The following is a 17658-nucleotide window of genomic DNA, read 5'->3' as shown; positions in this document are numbered from 1 at the left end:
GAACTCTTAAAGGACCGACTGGTTACCAGTTCTTCTACTCCATGGCCAACATTGTGAGACCCCCGCCCCCTCCGCAATGCCCCCTCCGAGGGTGCTGGCGGCGGAAGCAGCGTCAGTCTCTCACGTGGGCCATGATCCACACTCAGGGCCTCGCCCACCATGGATGTCCGGACAAGAGACTAGCCTAGCGGCTCCTCTGGAATCGAACCCAAAAAAACTTCCCTCACCCGGAAGGCATGGGCGATTCCACCAAGAAAATCATCTAACGGGAGAATTGATCTATCGAGTCAAAGCCTTAACTAACCAAACGGATCCGATCGAACCTGAAAGTCACATGGTTAGATCAAGGAAGAGACTTGCACTTGGTCCATAGAATCACCACTTTTTTCATCCTTTAGCGAGGCGGCACAGATTCCCTCCCACAAAACAAGGGCCTTCCTAGGACTTATTCTAACTAACGTAACTTTATCCTAACTATTTCTATCGTAAGAATCCCCCGATCCAGTTTAACCCCAACCGACCCATGGGTTAGCCAACCACTTAACCACTCTATTGCTGGGATTTCTTTATAAAAATTTGGTTCTGTTTTGCCCAAGTACTGAGGAAAAGAGTTCACAGGCCCCCTAGACGGCGTTTCAAGCAAAATTCAAGGTAGTCATACCACTTACCCAATATGAAATTTCCATTTTAATAGATTCGGCTGTCCTCAAAAACAATCTTTCAATGGAATCATAGTATTACTGATCATAATCCTCCAAAATATTGAGTTCATTGTTTTACAAAATATATCATCCGGACTCTCCGTTTGTTGACCACCAGTTGGTCAGCCAACGAGATCCAATATCAAAATTCCATTCACAAAAGTCATTCTTTCAGCTCATCCGTATCTTCCTCGATGTACGCATGGGTGTCCTAGCAACCGCGAGCCCGTGCATCACCTAGTCAAAACCCTTTAGGATCCTACTTAGGTGTCCTAGCACTTCACTCAGGGACCGCTTCGTCAATCCTCACCCATCGTAATGGAAGTGCACCATTTTAACCATACCGAGGCTGGTCAAGACCTCGGCAGGTTTTGTCGCGAGCGATGTCTACTGCTTGCTGTTGCAACGAGTCTCACCTTAATTAAACACATACCAAATGCTTCCTCTAGCATTCTAGCATAAAACAGTCCTTTAAAAGAAAACAAAGAGTCTATGCAAGTAGAATTCTCGGTTCGAGATTGGTTCCATAAAACCCTTTTTTCTTAATCCAGATTTTCTTAATGAGAATCAATGATCTCTCATCAACGCTGAACTAATAAGTCTGATGAAATCTATGCTTGTGGTTGTAAGGACACTATATGGTTCAGGGGCATATGGTCCTTGAAATGTGGAATGGGAGTACGCTGGGACTTATCACATCATTTGATGTACTCAGCAACGTGTCAGCCACATTAAAGTGGGCCACCATAACCCAGCCATGAGGACTTTATGAGTAGTGATATCTGCTGCAAAGTGCCCCCCACACAAGCAAAGTGACCCTGTTCCAGGAGAAAGACATACTCGTCTTCCCGAACACAGCGTCAAAGGATTATATCTTTTCCCTGTTTATATAGTTGACCTGCAATGAGTTGGTAGGAGGCAGCTTTTTTGATCAAGCGGCGGGTGCGGTCTTTGTTGAGGAGGGAGTCAACAGGTAAGCCGTTGGTGGCCAAAAAGTGAGCCACCTCCCCACTCATGAATCAAACAGAGTTGGAATAAGGTGACATCATCATCTACTCCCACTAGCAGTTCGCCATTGGGGATCCTTGACATGTGGTCTACAAGGACATGCTAAGAGCCTTTTCTCACCGTAAACGGTGAAGTCAAACTCAAGCAAAATAAGCAGCCACCGTGTGATTCTACCTATCATACAGAACCTATTTACAAGAGGGCTTAATGGTCTACGAAGAATACAAACTTGGTTGCCAAAAGATAATGGCAAAACTTCTTAGTGTAAACCATGGCTAGTCCCTCTCTCTCAGTCGTGGTGTAGTTCCTCTCAGCTTCATTGAGTTGGTGGTGGCTACCAAAATTGATGGGAAAATCCATCTTATGTGCTCCTAGTTGGGCCAACACACATCCAATAGCAAAGGCTGAGGCATTGATGTGAACGTGAAAGATGATATCCCAATTTGGGGATCTAAGAGTTGGAGCACCTGCCAGGGCTTTTTTGAGTGTGGTGTAAGCCCCCGTTGGCATTCTTGAGTCCACTCAAAGACAATGAGAAGTCCATAAAGAGGCCGAGTGATGTCAGCGTACATAAAAATAAATCGCCGATAGTAGCCGATGTGTCCCATAAAGCACTGGACTCCCTTGAAATTTGTGGGTGGTGGAAGCTCCAAGAAGATGAGCCGCACTTTGCTGTCTCATCGGTCGAGATTCCCTGCCTACAGACGATATATGTCCCAAGATCACTCCATGTCGAACCCAAAATTAGCATTTTAGTGGGTTCAATGAGATGCGGTATAGCTTGCACCTTTCTAACACATTGTGCAAGCCTGCAAGGTGCTCCTTCCAGGAATAATTGACACAGAGGTCATCCATGAAGACTTCAAGGAATTTTCAAAGCTATTCCTTGTAAACCATGCACATAAGACATTGGAAGGTTCTGGGGGCATTGGTCAGCCCAAAGGGCATGACTCGGTATACATAGGTGCCCCACTCGGTGGCAAATGTTGTTTTTGTGCTGGTCTTTTGGATCAATCAGCACTGGATTATAACCGGAGAATCCGTCGAGGAAGTTGTAGGCTTCCTTTCCTGCTATTCGCTCGAGCACATGTTCTATGAAAGGTAGGGGATAGTGATCCCTAATAGTGGCGGCATTAACCTTTTTGAGGTCAATGCACACTTTGACTTTATCGTTCTTAAGTTGGGCACTATCACGATAGGTGATACCCACTCCGTATGCTCGATTTCATAGATGAATCCGGCATCAATGAGTCTTTCGATCTCTTTGCGGACCATCTTGGAGTACTTTGGGTTCATTGGGTAAGCTCGTTGTTTGATGGACCTAGATGGGAATGGTATGCTACACTGCTTCTAGGGGTACACCTTTCATGTTTGTGTACTTCCACGTGAAGCTATCTTGGAACTCAGCCAAATAAGGTGATGAGCTCTGTCTCTTCTTCGTTTGAAAGGTCTTCTATAATAAATACCGGCCTCGAATCTTCGTCGGGGCCTGCCAAGTTTATTTTCTTGACCTTGGCTGGACCATCATATGAAGTCCCAAGTTTATTTTCTTGACCTTGGCTGGACCATCATATGAAGTCCCAAGTTGCCCCCTATCAAACCTCTGAGCCGAATCATATTGGACCAATCGATCGGCCATTTGGAAAGTCTTAAAATGCTTAGGCACCTGTCTAGTTTCTTCAGCTTTAGCACTTTCTTCGTCAACTAACCTTTTGGCTTCCTTTTTCGCAAGTGCTAGCTTCTTGTTTCGTGCTTTGCGCGTGGAGCAACAAAGCTTGTCGGGGATTGGTTTAGGTCCAGCGGGTTCTGGTGGCTATGGGATGGTGGAGTGGACCAAAAGAGAGCTATTGGCAAACTCCTTTTTCCATATTTCATTAAAATGATCATGTGCATCCACAACTCCCACATATTTCAGCCAATGAGTATTCGAGTCATCTCTGGGAAGACATACCTTTCTGGCCCAGGGAATCCCTCAGGCTTGTGCGTTTTATGGGAGCTGTAACTCCTAATGGTCTTGTTTTAATAGCTCGTTCAATCTCTTGGGGGTGGCTACATTAGGCAGGTATGCTAAACTGAGCATGTATAGAGATATGATCTCCTGACCGTTTGCCACATGCCCATCTGTCGTGGGGCAAACCTTGTATCAGTTCTTCTAGGTAGAATGTCCAGGGTAGCAAGGATATGCATCCAGTCCTTATAGTCCTCAGGCTCTGGAAGTGGTGCACATCCCTCGCTCTCCTTTTCATCCGCAACTGTCTTGTGGCACATTTGACACAGATGGAGTGTTGTGGATCGCATGGTTGTGACTAAGTCCTATGCGAATGATCTACCGCTCATGGGGTGTACCTTCCACGTGCGTAGATTGATCTTGAATGTAAGATCTTTTCTCTGAATGTATATGTGGTCAGTATACCAATCATGAATCATTTTTAATTCTCTCATAAATGGTCTACCAAGGATGCAATCATATGAAACTGGCTGACGTCCAAAATTCATCACCACAAAAGTGTGGCTGTAGGTGGTTCTTCCCAGGATCTTAATTTTAAGATCCCTTAGTAGACCAATGGGTCTAGCTGTAGCTCCATCGACGAGTTTAACCAATAGAGTAGTGTCATCCAAGGAGGGTGCTCCCCATTTTTCCCAGCATTGCTTTGTAACAATGCTTACACTTGCTCCACCATCCAAGATTGCTATCACTTGGTGGCCATCGAAGGTTATCGGCAAAGCTACATTGAGTTCATCACCTTCGAAGTACTGTCCTAATTTGTTCACTACTCGGACAGTAGGAGTTCTAGTTACCTTAAGAGGTATACAGGATTCTTCTTCCTCATAGTCATTAGAACTATCAGCAAGCTCCATGGTTTCGTAGATGCCTACTCTGAGGTTTCCTTCCATCCAATCCTTCAGGTCGTTCCATAAGCTTGGGGTACTTTGGAGCAAAGTGCCAAGACAGGGATTTGGACCTGAGAAGAGAGGAAATGTCTCAGGAACCGAGGTTGCTTCGTGTGAGGAAGGTTAGTTTGGCTTCATCTTAAGCTCTTTTGTGTGGAAGCGATAGGAATAGGGATTTATACGCTTGTTCCCCTAAAATGGTCATCTCCTTGGTTCCTAAGATAGTCGGCCACCCTGTCTCCCTGCTAGGGGGGTAGCTGCTCGAGTAGAAGCTGTTGCTTCTATTTGTCTAAGTGAGGGTGGTGGGTCTTGAATCTCTCTTGGAATACACATGAGCTTCCTCAGCAGGTCACCAACTCTTGGGCTGTGAGGAGTCTCTCCTTTTCCTCAATGGGGTTAGGATACTCTGTGAGCTTCCTTGGCAATTGGCGGGTGTCAATGGGTTCTCTAGCTCGGGCTACAGCATGTAGCAATTCATCTTCTTCAGATGAAGAGGTCAAAGGGTGAGTTATTGTGCCGTCTTCCGAACCACTTTGATAACTACTCGGCTCTCACCCTTGCCAATCTTTGTGGCTTTATTTCGTGAACGCCAAGTCACACGTGCTTGTTCGGGGGCTCTTGCTTAGCCTTGGGCTTGTGAAGTCAATGCCTTTGCAGCAGCATGTGATGCGGCCCTCTGTCGGTTTTGCAGTCTTATGATAGCGTTAAGCGGGCCTGCTCGGATGAAACCATCTCTTGTTGGGGTTAAGGCCCTGTGCCGCCTCATGTACACTTTATGTTACAGTTACAGTGTGAACACGGTTCACTCCGAACCGGTTCCACCCAAGTGTCTATCCTAATATATTCTTGAGGGTTGTGGTGTGCCCTCACTTCTTGATTCACACCCACCACTTTGGTGTTCAAGTTCATGCTCTCTTCCACTCGCTTCTTGATCCTTCAACTGGTATCAGAGCTGCGGCTTCTAGAAAAGATCACGCTGCTGCTCCTGCTCCTTCTCCTCCCTTGTTGCTCAAGCTCGAGCTTAGGCTGTTGCTGTTGCTCATGGAGGTCGCCCTTCTCCTTCATACTGCTGCCTAGCTCTAGACATGGTCATGGTGCTGCTGCGGGCTGTGGAACTGTCGTTTTCTGCTGTGAAGGCCGCCTGAGCATATGCCTGTTCGTGGAGATGCCGCCCTCGTTTTTGAGCTGTTCCACTGCGTCTGTTGTTGATCGTGCTGCTGTCACTGTTCATCATTGAGGTGCACATCATAAGGAGACTGGAGCAACAGGATTTTGTGGGGACGTTGGTGCTATCCTGCACGTAAGGCAAGCAAGGCAGCAGCGTTTGCAACAACTCGGTGCACCTAGTTGTGTTCACAGCCGATTCCACCATTGCACAGCCCATGAATAGCACAACAAGAAAGGCATACGCAACACGCACTGTGGCCATTGCTCCAATATGCCTTCAAGATGGCTCAAGGATGAGCGTGAGCAGGCATTTCCAAGGATGGGCCAACCCGTGATTTGGTCACATTGGGCAGAAATTTGGGTAAATGCTCCTTGCTGTGGACAGCGCATTTGTACACTCTTGGAGAGTGTGAAAACTCAGTTCAGTTCTGAGTTTAGGTATTTTAATGCCTTGTGACAGTGTTCATATGCCTATTTGAGGTGGGAGAGTTTGCCCAAACACCTGCTAAACAATCTGGGATTGTTGTGTCACTTGATCATTCCGCTAGAGTGACATTTGGAGCATTTATTGCTTGCTGGAAACTAATTACAGAACTGTATTTCTCATTCTAGAGTGACATTTGGTCACTTGTCAAGGCTCGGAAACCTTTGTGACAGTTTTGTACAAGTGCAGGCACAATTTTGGAAGAGATTTGGGCACTTTTAGAGCGTTGTTTTTTTTTTTAAACTGTTTTTTGACAGTTTTGGAGAGTGGACAACATTGCATTTAGTCACAGCACGTGACTTTGAGGCTCTCTGTGCCTTAGGTGTATTTATTTGCTTCTATTTGGGCTTATCATCATGTCTTCAAGCAACGAAGGCAACTATTGGAACATCGAGAAGTTGGAGGGGAATGCAAATTTCTCCTATTGGAAGAAGCAAATATACAATGTGTTGGTCCAGAAAGATCAAAATATGCGATCAAGTATAAAGGGGTCAAGCCAGATGAGGTGAGTGACTTTCAGTGGGAAACCATGGATGAGAAGGCCAAGAGTACCATTCTTTTGACCATCTCTAAGAAGATCTACTTCAATGTAGAGAATGAAGCCACCGCTTACAGCATATGGCAAAAACTTGAGTCCCTTTTCGAGAGTCAGAGTGCAGCTAGTAAAGTGTTTTGGTTGAAGAGGCTCATGAAACTAAGCATGAAAGAGGGGACAGCCCTCTCACTTCACCTCAATGAGTTTCACTCTATATTCAGCCAACTCACAAATCAGAAAATGAATTTTGATGATGAGGTGAAGGCCATTTTCCTCTTGAGTACCCTCCTTGACAGTTGGGATACTTTTGCTACAGCCATAAGCAATTCAGCCCCTGCCTTCACAGGATTGTCATGCCAAGATGTGGAGAGCGCTCTTCTGCAGGAAGAGGTAAGGCGTAAGAATAGCAGTGAAAATAAGAATGCAAGTGCATTGGCTGTGGGCAGAGGTAGGCAGCAAAATAGAGGGGAAAGTCATAAAGGGAAATCTCGCAGTAAGTCACGTCCTAGGAAGGACCTTGAATGCCACTATTGTCATAAAAAGGGGCATATCAAAAAGGACTGTTTTCAGCTGAAAAACAAATGCAAGGATAAGGAAGGAAAAGAAGAGGACAAAGATGCTAAAAGAGATGCTAAAGACACCAAGGGCAAGGCTAAAATTGAGGAGCTCAATGCAGTGATTAGCAGTGATGAAGATAATGACGATGTCATACTTGTTGCCTCCTCTGGTGATAGTTCTTTTCTTGTGGCCAATGATGGCTCGTATGCACACGATTGGCTATTGGACTCAGGTGCATCCTATCATGTTACTCCTCATGAGCAGTGGTTTGCTTCGTATGATGCAGGAAAAAGAGGATGCGTGAAACTTGGGAATGATTCTACCTGTGACATTGTTGGCATTGGGGATGTGCATCTAAAATTCCCAAATGGTTCTGAATTTGTCTTGCACAATGTGAGACATGTGCCACAGCTCAAGAAGAGCTTGATATCCACTGGGCAACTTGATGATGCAGGGTATCTCACCCAATTTGGTCATTCCATGTGGAAGGTGCTTAAAGGAAATATGGTTGTGGCCAAGGGCTGCAAATCAGGCACCTTGTATCCATTGTATGTTGAGGGTGTTGATGCTAATGTAATCCATGTGACCGAGCAACCAAACACTTCATTGTGGCATAGCCGGTTGGGCCATATGAGCCAGAAAGGAATGAAAGTATTGTCTTCTTTGGGTTACTTGCCGAGACTTAATTTTTCTGATTTTTCAGCATGTGATCATTGTATTTATGGCAAACATAAGCAATCAGCCCATAAAAAGGCTGGAAATGTTAGGCAGGAAGTCCTAACTTTGGTACATACAGATGTGTGTGAAATGCCCAACCTTTCTTTGGGCGGTGCCAATTATTTTGTCACTTTTATTGATGATGCATCCAGGAAAATATGGGTCTATCCCATTAAGCATAAGAGTGATGTGTTCAAAGTCTTCAAGACTTGGTTGGCACTTGTTGAGAATCAGACAAGAAAGAAGCTTAAATGCCTCAGGTCTGATAATGGAGGGGAATACCTCTCAAGGGAATTTACTACATTTTGTGAGGAGAAGGGGATAAAGAGGGAGTTGCCCGCTCCCTACAATCCTCCACAAAATGGCGTGGCTGAAAGGGCAAATAGGACCATTCAGGAGAGGACTCTTAGCATGCTCTCACAAGCAGGATTGACCCATGGTTTTTGGGCAGAAGCTGTTAAGACAGCAGTACATCTCATCAATAGGTCACCCAACAGGGCCTTGGATTTGAAGGTGCCTGAGGAGGTGTGGTCAGGAAAGCCACCCTCTTACAAATATCTCAGGGTGTTTGGCTGCGAGGCCTTTATGCATGTCAGAAGGGAAATACGTAGCAAATTAGACCCAAAGTCACGCAAGTGTATCTTTCTTGGGTATGGTGACAATGGAGAGATGGGTTACAGGTTGTGGGACCCTGAATCTCACAAGATTGTGAGGAGCAATGATGTGATTTTTCGAGAAGAAAGGATGCAAAAATAGCCTATCAATACCATTGGAGTGAGAAGAGTCATTTTTGAGGAGGAAGGACCTCTAGGACAGCCACAAAATGCCAATCAAAATGCTGTCCAAAATGGTCAAAATCAGCAGCCACATCCGGCTTTTAAAGCCCCATATTATCCTCCACAGGAAGAGCCACAAATGCAGCCTGAAATTCAGCAAGATGTGCTTCCAGAGCAGGCTGTACAGCCCCAAAATATGCAGGAACAGCAAGCAAATCAGCCACCTAATCGAGATGTTTTGGTTAGGCGGAGCACCAGGGTGTCCCGGATGCCTGACAGGTTTGTTCCAGGAGTGAATACACTTGATGATTACATCATGGTGACAGATTGTGGTGAACCCTCGTGCTTTAAAGAAGCCATGAAAAGGGAGGACGCAAAGAATTGGCAGAAAGCCATGGTTTCAGAGATGCAATCTCTTGAGAAGAATCAGACATGGAATCTAGTGCAGTTGCCTGCAGGACAGAAAGTCCTACCATGCAAGTGGGTTTATAGGTTGAAGATCACTCCAGGGGATGCTAAGCCCAAGTACAAAGCAAGATTAGTTGCAAAGGGGTTCAAGCAAGAAAAGGGAGTTGATTTTGATGAAATCTTTTCTCCGGTAGTCAAGATGACTACATTGAGGACTGTTTTAGCTTTGGTTGCTTGTCAGGACATGGATCTTGTCCAGATGGACGTGAAGACGGCTTTCCTTCATGGCGACCTTCACGAGGATATTTATATGCAGCAACCAGAGGGGTATCAAGTCAAGGGGAAAGAGAGACTTGTATGCAAATTGCAAAAGAGTCTTTATGGGCTCAAGCAGGCACCCAGAGAGTGGTATCACAAGTTTGATGCTTTCATGAAAGCACAAGGATTCAGACGGTCTGATCATGATCATTGTCTCTACACTAAGAAGGCAAGAGATGGTAGTCTTCTTATACTCATTCTTTATGTGGATGATATGCTTATTGCTGGGAAGTCATCTATTGATATGAATGCATTGAAATCAGGACTGCACAAAACCTTCGACATGAAGGATCTTGGTGATGCAAATCACATTCTTGGTATGCGGATTGTGAGGAACAGGTCAAAGGGTTTACTCTATCTTTCACAAAAAGAGTACATTGGCAAAGTCCTGGAGAGGTTCAATATGGAGAAGGAGAAGGCTTTGAGCACACCCTTGCCACCATATTTGAAACTCAGCCAAGAGGACAGCCCTCAGTCAGATGATGAAAGGGCTCAGATGGCCAAGGTTCCTTATGCTTCTGCATGTGGCAGTCTGATGTATGCTATGGTTGCTACTAGACCAGATATTGCTTTTGCAGTGGGAGTGGTCAGTAGGTATATGGCTAACCCCGGTAAGAGGCATTGGGAGGCAATTAAGGGTATATTGAGATACCTTAAACGGTCTCAAGATGTGTGCATATGCTTTGGCAAGCAAGATGCAGAACTGCATGGATACACAGATTCAGATTATGCAGGGCATGCAGACAACCGTAAGTCCACCACGGGCTACGTGTTTACTTTCACAGGTGGTGCTATTTCATGGATATCCAGGTTGCAGAGATGCACAGCAGTGTCTACCACGGAGGCAGAGCATATTGCAGCCCCACTGAGGCTTGCAAGGAGGCCATATGGCTTTCACGTGTGGTGGGAGACTTGGGTTTTTCAGGGGATATTCCTTCTTTGCATTGTGATAGCCAGAGTGCTATTATGTTGGCAAAGAATCCGGTCTTTCATCAGAAGACCAAGCACATTGATGTTAAGTACCATTTTATTCGTGAAGTATTGGATGACAAGTTGTTAGAACTTGTCAAGATCCATACTGATGATAACACTGCGGATCTTTTCACCAAGAACTTGCCAGTAGCACGGTTTGCACATTGCAGGGCACTGATGGGTGTTGGATAGGCCATGTCTCATGTTTTGGCCTTGTACATTTTATATGTACTTGCTGTAATTTTTGATTTTTTTTTTCCCTTGAGGCACATTTCCTTCAGGTGGGAGGTTGTTGGGGTTAAGGCCCTGTGCCGCCTCATGTACACTTTATGTTACAGTTACAGTGTGAACACGGTTCACTCCGAACCGGTTCCACCCAAGTGTCTATCCTAATATATTCTTGAGGGTTGTGGTGTGCCCTCACTTCTTGATTCACACCCACCACTTTGGTGTTCAAGTTCATGCTCTCTTCCACTCGCTTCTTGATCCTTCATCTCTAACACTCAACAAGTTAAAGCTGGTGCTAGGATTAGCTTCATGAGCCTTTCCAGTCATTCCTGGTCTTAGTGGACAATCTTTATATAGATGAGCAATGCCGCACCCAACACACAATGGGGTCAAGGCACGAACACCTGTGCAGAGGTACTCGCCATCCCCCTTCCTGTTGGGGCACTCAGCCACTCGGTGAGGTTTCACACAACCGTAGAACTGTATGGGTGGTCGTTTTGTCATTTGATTCGTATTTATGGCCCATGGTGCTAGGGCTGCTAAGTACATAGGGTAAATTTGATCTCCATCCATAACATAATGACTGAAGGTTTGTGAGGGTGGGCTTGTAGGCTCTTGGGTTTCATAGATAGGAGCTTCTCAAATTTCCCCCTCGTTCCCATCTTTGAAGAGTTATGTTAGGGTTAGCTGATGAACTGGTGCAACTCTTGGTGGCAGCGAGGGCTGAGGTGGAAGAACTGGAGGTGGTAAGGGCATCTCAGGTACCCTTAAGATTCCTCTTTGGGCCACTCCTTGGCCAGGTTAAGGTGCGTTATGATGCGCAGGTGTGCTGGCAAGGCCAGCGGTTGCCTAGGGTTTATGGGCGACGCTAGGGCTCTTACTAAGGCAGCTTTTTTATGGTAGTAGCTGGAGACCTCATGATTACCCCATTTGACACAATATGTACAGTACAGGCTTGGACGGGGTCTAAGGTGTGGACACTCCATTCTCGTACGGTTAGCTTGACATGCAGGGCACTATACAAGTTCCCTCCTAGGATGAAGATGAGGTTGGCCTCCCTAGTTACTTTGGTCGGTTCTCCATTGTTTGGTCATTTGCTGCATTAGAGCAATGGCCAATTGCTCGACATTCTATCCCGATGTGGACTCCTTACTTTTGCCACCATCAAGCTTTGTACTGGTGGTCTTGAAAGAAGATTCTGATGTACCTTCGTGGAGTTCTTGGGAAGAACAAGTCCCCTTGAAATTATCCTCAAAATCTATAGCACTCCTGCAGCATTACTCGAAAGAGGTATGGGCCAAGGCATACAATGAGTTGTGTCAGAACACATCATCAAGACCCTCTAGAAATCTACCTATTAGCCTTTTATCAGAGAAGCACTACAGCGAGAATAGAGATATCTAACTCTGTTGATATAGTCTCTAATGGTCTCTCCCTCCTTTTGCTTTACATTATGTAGCTGCTCAACGAGGCTCCACTTGGTACCTTGGAGAGAATATCCTACCTTGAAGGCCTCTTTCAAGGTCTTAAAGGTGGCCTTATCCTCAGTCTTCAAGGACCAAAACCATCGTCTTGCTTTACCATCAGGGATAAGGCCAAAGGCACTCACCTTGACTTGATCTTCGACATGGCTGAAAGCATCGCAAATTTGATTAAACATCTCTAAATGTGGGATCGGGTCTCCAGTCCCATCAAATTTCGTAATAAGTTTTAAGATATTTGTGCGTTTATTCTGCTCTATCCTAGGTGCAAGTGTGGGTTGCACTAGAGTTGGAGGTGTGATACCAGCAGCCTCCCTATTTCCATGGCTAATCTCATCATTTCTGGCGTGAGCCCTACACAGGTGTAGTTTGAGGAATGGTTGGTGGAGGAGCAAGGCCAAAAGGATAATATACCATGGGTGGACCATGTCTAATTGGTGGGTTTAAGTGTACCCCTTTTGGTCCCATGTGGTACACACCCAGGATAGACTCATTGCTGTGGATACTGCTGATATACAGGCGAACCACGCTGCCTGGGTAGATCCTTTCAGCTTGATGTGCGACGTTCCTGGTCCCTGAGATAGTAGACCCGGCACTGGACTTTGTGCCGGTCGTCCTCCCTGGGTGCCCTAAATTGATTAGTTATACCCGAAATAGGTACGGTTCTCTAGACATGTGGTTCTGTTTGAGTCTATTGGCTTTCGCTTTGTCCTCCCTTTGCTCTAGGGTCTAAAGACGGAGTAGGCTTGCTCTCTTGGGGTTGGTCCATGCCTCTTACCCTAGGTTGAGGTTCTTTTAACTGTGTATTTACCAGGATGAAATTGTGTAGCCTTGAAGCAAAACTTCTCTATGAGTGTGTGGGAGAGGTAGGAGCTTGCTCTTGGAAAGATGGTCCATCCATACACTGAAGTTCTGGCTCTCTGATTTCGAGGTCTAGTGTTCCTTGTCCCATGCTTGGGTGGTCTTCACTTTCACTGGTACTGTCAAACACAAGCACCGCTTGACTCCACTCAGTATTGATCGATGGGTCCGATCTTATCAGTGAAAGAGTTCCCTGAGAGTTTCCTTCGTCGAAGAGGGTTATTTTGCACCAGTCTACCCAATCATAGGTGCATGGAAATATGGAACTGTAGTAATAAACCCCTCTGAGAAAAAAAAAATTATGGAACGGTCATACGCTTTGGGAGAGAACGGACGTACGCTTTCAAAATGTGAAGGGAACGGACATTTGCTTCTCAAGGGAGAAGGAACGGACGTGCACTTCAGAGGTGGACGATGGAATGGTCATTCGCTTTAGATCAGAAGAGAACATGCGTTCGAAATTTGGTCCGGAATGGAACGGGTGTGGCAAGTAAACCATTGACATTCGCTTCCGATGAGAAAGAACAGGCGTTCAAGGTTAGGTGCAGAATGGAACAGGCATGGCAAGTAAACCACGGGCGTTCTCTTCCAAAAGAGCAATAACGGATGTTCACTAGGACAAGAGAGAATGGGCGTTCAGTTTTTTTCTTCCCTCACCAGCTGATTCAGGTTCCTTCCCAGTGATTTTTGGTGGTTTTGCTTCAACAAGGAGCTAGAGCTAGTCTCTAGCTACTTATTGATGCCTATACGGCATGATTTAAGCTAACAAATTATAATTAATTTGAAGATTAAACTCGAATGCAAACATAAAGAAAAACACAAAAAATTAAGATTTGCTTGAATATTAAGAGTAAGGTAAGGGCACTCACTTGCTCTTCTTGCTCTCCGTGAAGACTCGAATGCTCCAATGCTCGATTAACAACCAAAGCTCCAGGTAATCATCATCAAAAACAACACAAAACAAGGTTTTAATCAACCCACCTGTGGATTTGCACTCCAATCGGGCTAAATCAAATACTCTAGCAAATGAATTGAGTGGAGGACCCTAAGCCAAATGCCCTTCCCGACAATGGCGCCAAAGATGTTAAGGAATAACATACTACCTTGCATATACAAGAGAAAAGAGAAGAGAAAGATGCATGCAAGGGTCGATCCGGTGAATAGCATGTGGCTAATCCTATGAGGGTTAACTCCTCAATGTGAAGCCGCTAGGGGCTGACTCCACACTCTCCTTGTGTCACCCAAGAAGAGATCTGATGCTAGGTAGTGAGCAAGAGGGAAGAAGCCATGGAGAGCTCAACCTCTACCTCATGCTAATCGTATGCAAATGGGACATGGTAGATAGCAATGAGAAGGTAGAAGAGACATGGTCGAATCCAGTGAATAGCATGTGGCCAATCCTGAATAGCATCCTGAATAGCATGTGGCCAATCCTATGAGGGTTAACTCCTCGATGTGAAGCTGCTAGGGGCTCACTTCACACTCTCCTTATGTCACTCAAGAAGAGATCCGACGCTAGGTAGTGAGCAAGAGGGAAGAAGCCATGGAGAGCTCAACCTCTACCTCATGCTAATCGTATGCAAATGGGACATGGTAGATAGCAATGAGAAGGTAGAAGAGAAGAAAAGGGAGAGCACTACCATTCCTATTCACATACACCAACAATCAAAGCAAGCAAGCAACAACAATACCATAATCTCAAACGAGAGAAAAGAAAAAGAGAAGGCAAACTCAACGGGAATTGTCCCTTTTCATATTTCATAAAATGCCTTATATACATGAGTTCATATTTACAATGTAACGGCTGCCCAATTTACAAGTGGGGGCCCCAACCTAGTCTTCCTAGTTTTACTAGCTCTATGTACATCAAATCTCCATGATCGGCGTTACACATGCCGTAAGCTCGGTCATCCCATGTCTTAATGACAATTAGCGCATTGCGCGATTACAAAAGTAGTGTAATAGCCATGTGAAAGATCATGTTAACCAGAGTGGTTAACACATAAGCATGCATGCACACACCCACATGATGCACATACACACTCGTACGTTTTCACACGTAAATGCACACACACAAACCCATACAAGTATACATGCACATAGTTGTACACTTACAAACGTGCACACGACTACACATGTACACAAAGTCACACATAGTCACATGCATGCACACAAAATCAACACACCCAATCACCCTCATAAGAGGATGACAACTAGGTGATTCGTCACATGCATGTGCGTGCACACCCCTACACGTGCACATGACAAACACACTCGCACGTTTTGCACTCATTGGCACACACGTAACATACACAACACATATACATACATAAACACATGTACATACACATTCAAGTGAATGCACACATACACATGCACATATGCATGCACATGTACACATATACACATACATGTACATACTATGTGCATTTACAAAGCACATAGACGTACACACTCTTGCATATATGCACACAAACATACACATGCATATACATAAGTGCACACACATAAGAATACACGGTGCATGCACATGTGATTGTCAACACACAATCATACGCATGTACATAGAGTAGACACAATCTCAATGTGAGTAACATGAGCCACCTGCATTAAGACTTTCATAGATGAGGGTGTACTCACACAAACATATACGCGTACATACTATTGACACAAAGGTGCACACCACATGCTCACACAGAGTTGGTGTGCACACACTCAACACATATGCACACATACTCATACATTTCCACTCGTGCATACACAAACACACAGAATCAAGACACTTGCACATGCATATAGAATCAACACATGCACACATACTCAATACATTTCCACTCGTGCACACACACACACAGAATCAAGACACTTGCACATGCATATAGAATCAACACATACGTAATCACAAACATGCAATATGCATCATTGTATGCACACTTGCACTCGCATACAACACATTTCTTGCACACGCATAACACATACACGTGTATACACACTCGAGCATGCACATGTACACGTGCACATGCATGCACACAAGTGCATGTGCACATGCATGGACACAATGTACACATGCACGTACATACAAGCACAATGATACACACCCACTCGCAAATGCACACAGAGATACACGTGTATATATAAGCACATGCACACACTCATACGTGTACATAAAATAGGCACACCCAATCACATATGTGCACACCCATACATGTGCATGCACACATGCATATGATGCACATACACATACTTGCACGCATGCACAACACATGTAAATACATGCACATCCACACTTCAATGCACACGAATGCATGCAGAAGCGCACATTGCACGTGCACGTATATATCCATCAGCATCCATACATAGGCACATAGATGCACTCGTGTGTATGTGCACACATACACATGCATATAGATAAGTGCACACATACACATGTATATAGACAATGCTACTGCATGCATATATGTAATTTCACGGGTGCACACAGCCACATGTGCACACAAAGTTGATACACAGTTTCAATGAAAGCCGCCTTCAATAAGGCTATAATACATAAATGTGCACTCAAAAGACACACAAAGGCACACACTCGCACATGCTTGTGTGTATACAAGGTTGGCACGCACACTGGACACACGCACATATATACACATCCACATGTGCACATTAACACAAGATCGACACATGCACAATCACTTGCACATACACGTAGAGTCAACAAATACATCCAAATGTGTGCACACCTGCACACGTACACATGACAAGCACATACATAGATGTGGTACCTACCACCAGTCCATAACCTCAGAAGAACGCTTAGTAATATGTTTTGTTATCATAGGCAACTTTCTATATTTTTCAGTTCACGGGCGACATTAGCTTCATAATTTGTTCTTAGTTTTATCGATTGAGAACCGGTGGTATTTTAGCACTTCACTAACACACGTGTATGCAAGTGCATGTCCATGTCCATGTGTGTGTGCAAGTGACGCTCTACACAATCCATGGGATGTCATTGACTCTATGGGATGTTGATTGGTGGAGTTTAATGTACGTACGACTGCATATACATATGTTTGTGCAAGTGACTGGTGTGCGTATGTCTGCAAATACGTGTGTTTGTGCAAGTGACTGGTGCACAGTGGGCCACCCAGAGCACAACTTTTCACAATGTGGATGAATGTTGATTGGTGGAGTTTAATGTTGAATGGCACATAAAAAATGTTATAATAATTAACATTCCACTAAGGGTTGACAACTAACTAAACATGGCCGATGCTACAACCCTTGCACTAGGAATAGGTCTTATATCATCAAGAACTATGAAGCTACAAGGAAAAAAGAGCAAGGTAGTTAAGCAAGGATGAGGAGGTCACAGTTGCAAACAAGACAATGCAATGGTGATGATAAATTATGACGGAATAGGTCTAACATCATCAAGGACTATGAAACTATAGCATCGTCAAGTACGAAGCTACAAGGAAAAGGGAATAATTTAACGAAGGGAGAACCACAGTGGCCACAGATTCCCATGTGGAAGAATACTACCGTGGACCAG

The sequence above is a fragment of the Cibotium barometz genome, chromosome 64 (assembly GCF_041138505.1).
Source record: "Cibotium barometz isolate CiBa-2024 chromosome 64, ASM4113850v1, whole genome shotgun sequence".
NCBI lineage: Eukaryota > Viridiplantae > Streptophyta > Polypodiopsida > Cyatheales > Cibotiaceae > Cibotium > Cibotium barometz.
Note: the sequence above shows the minus strand (reverse complement) of the source record.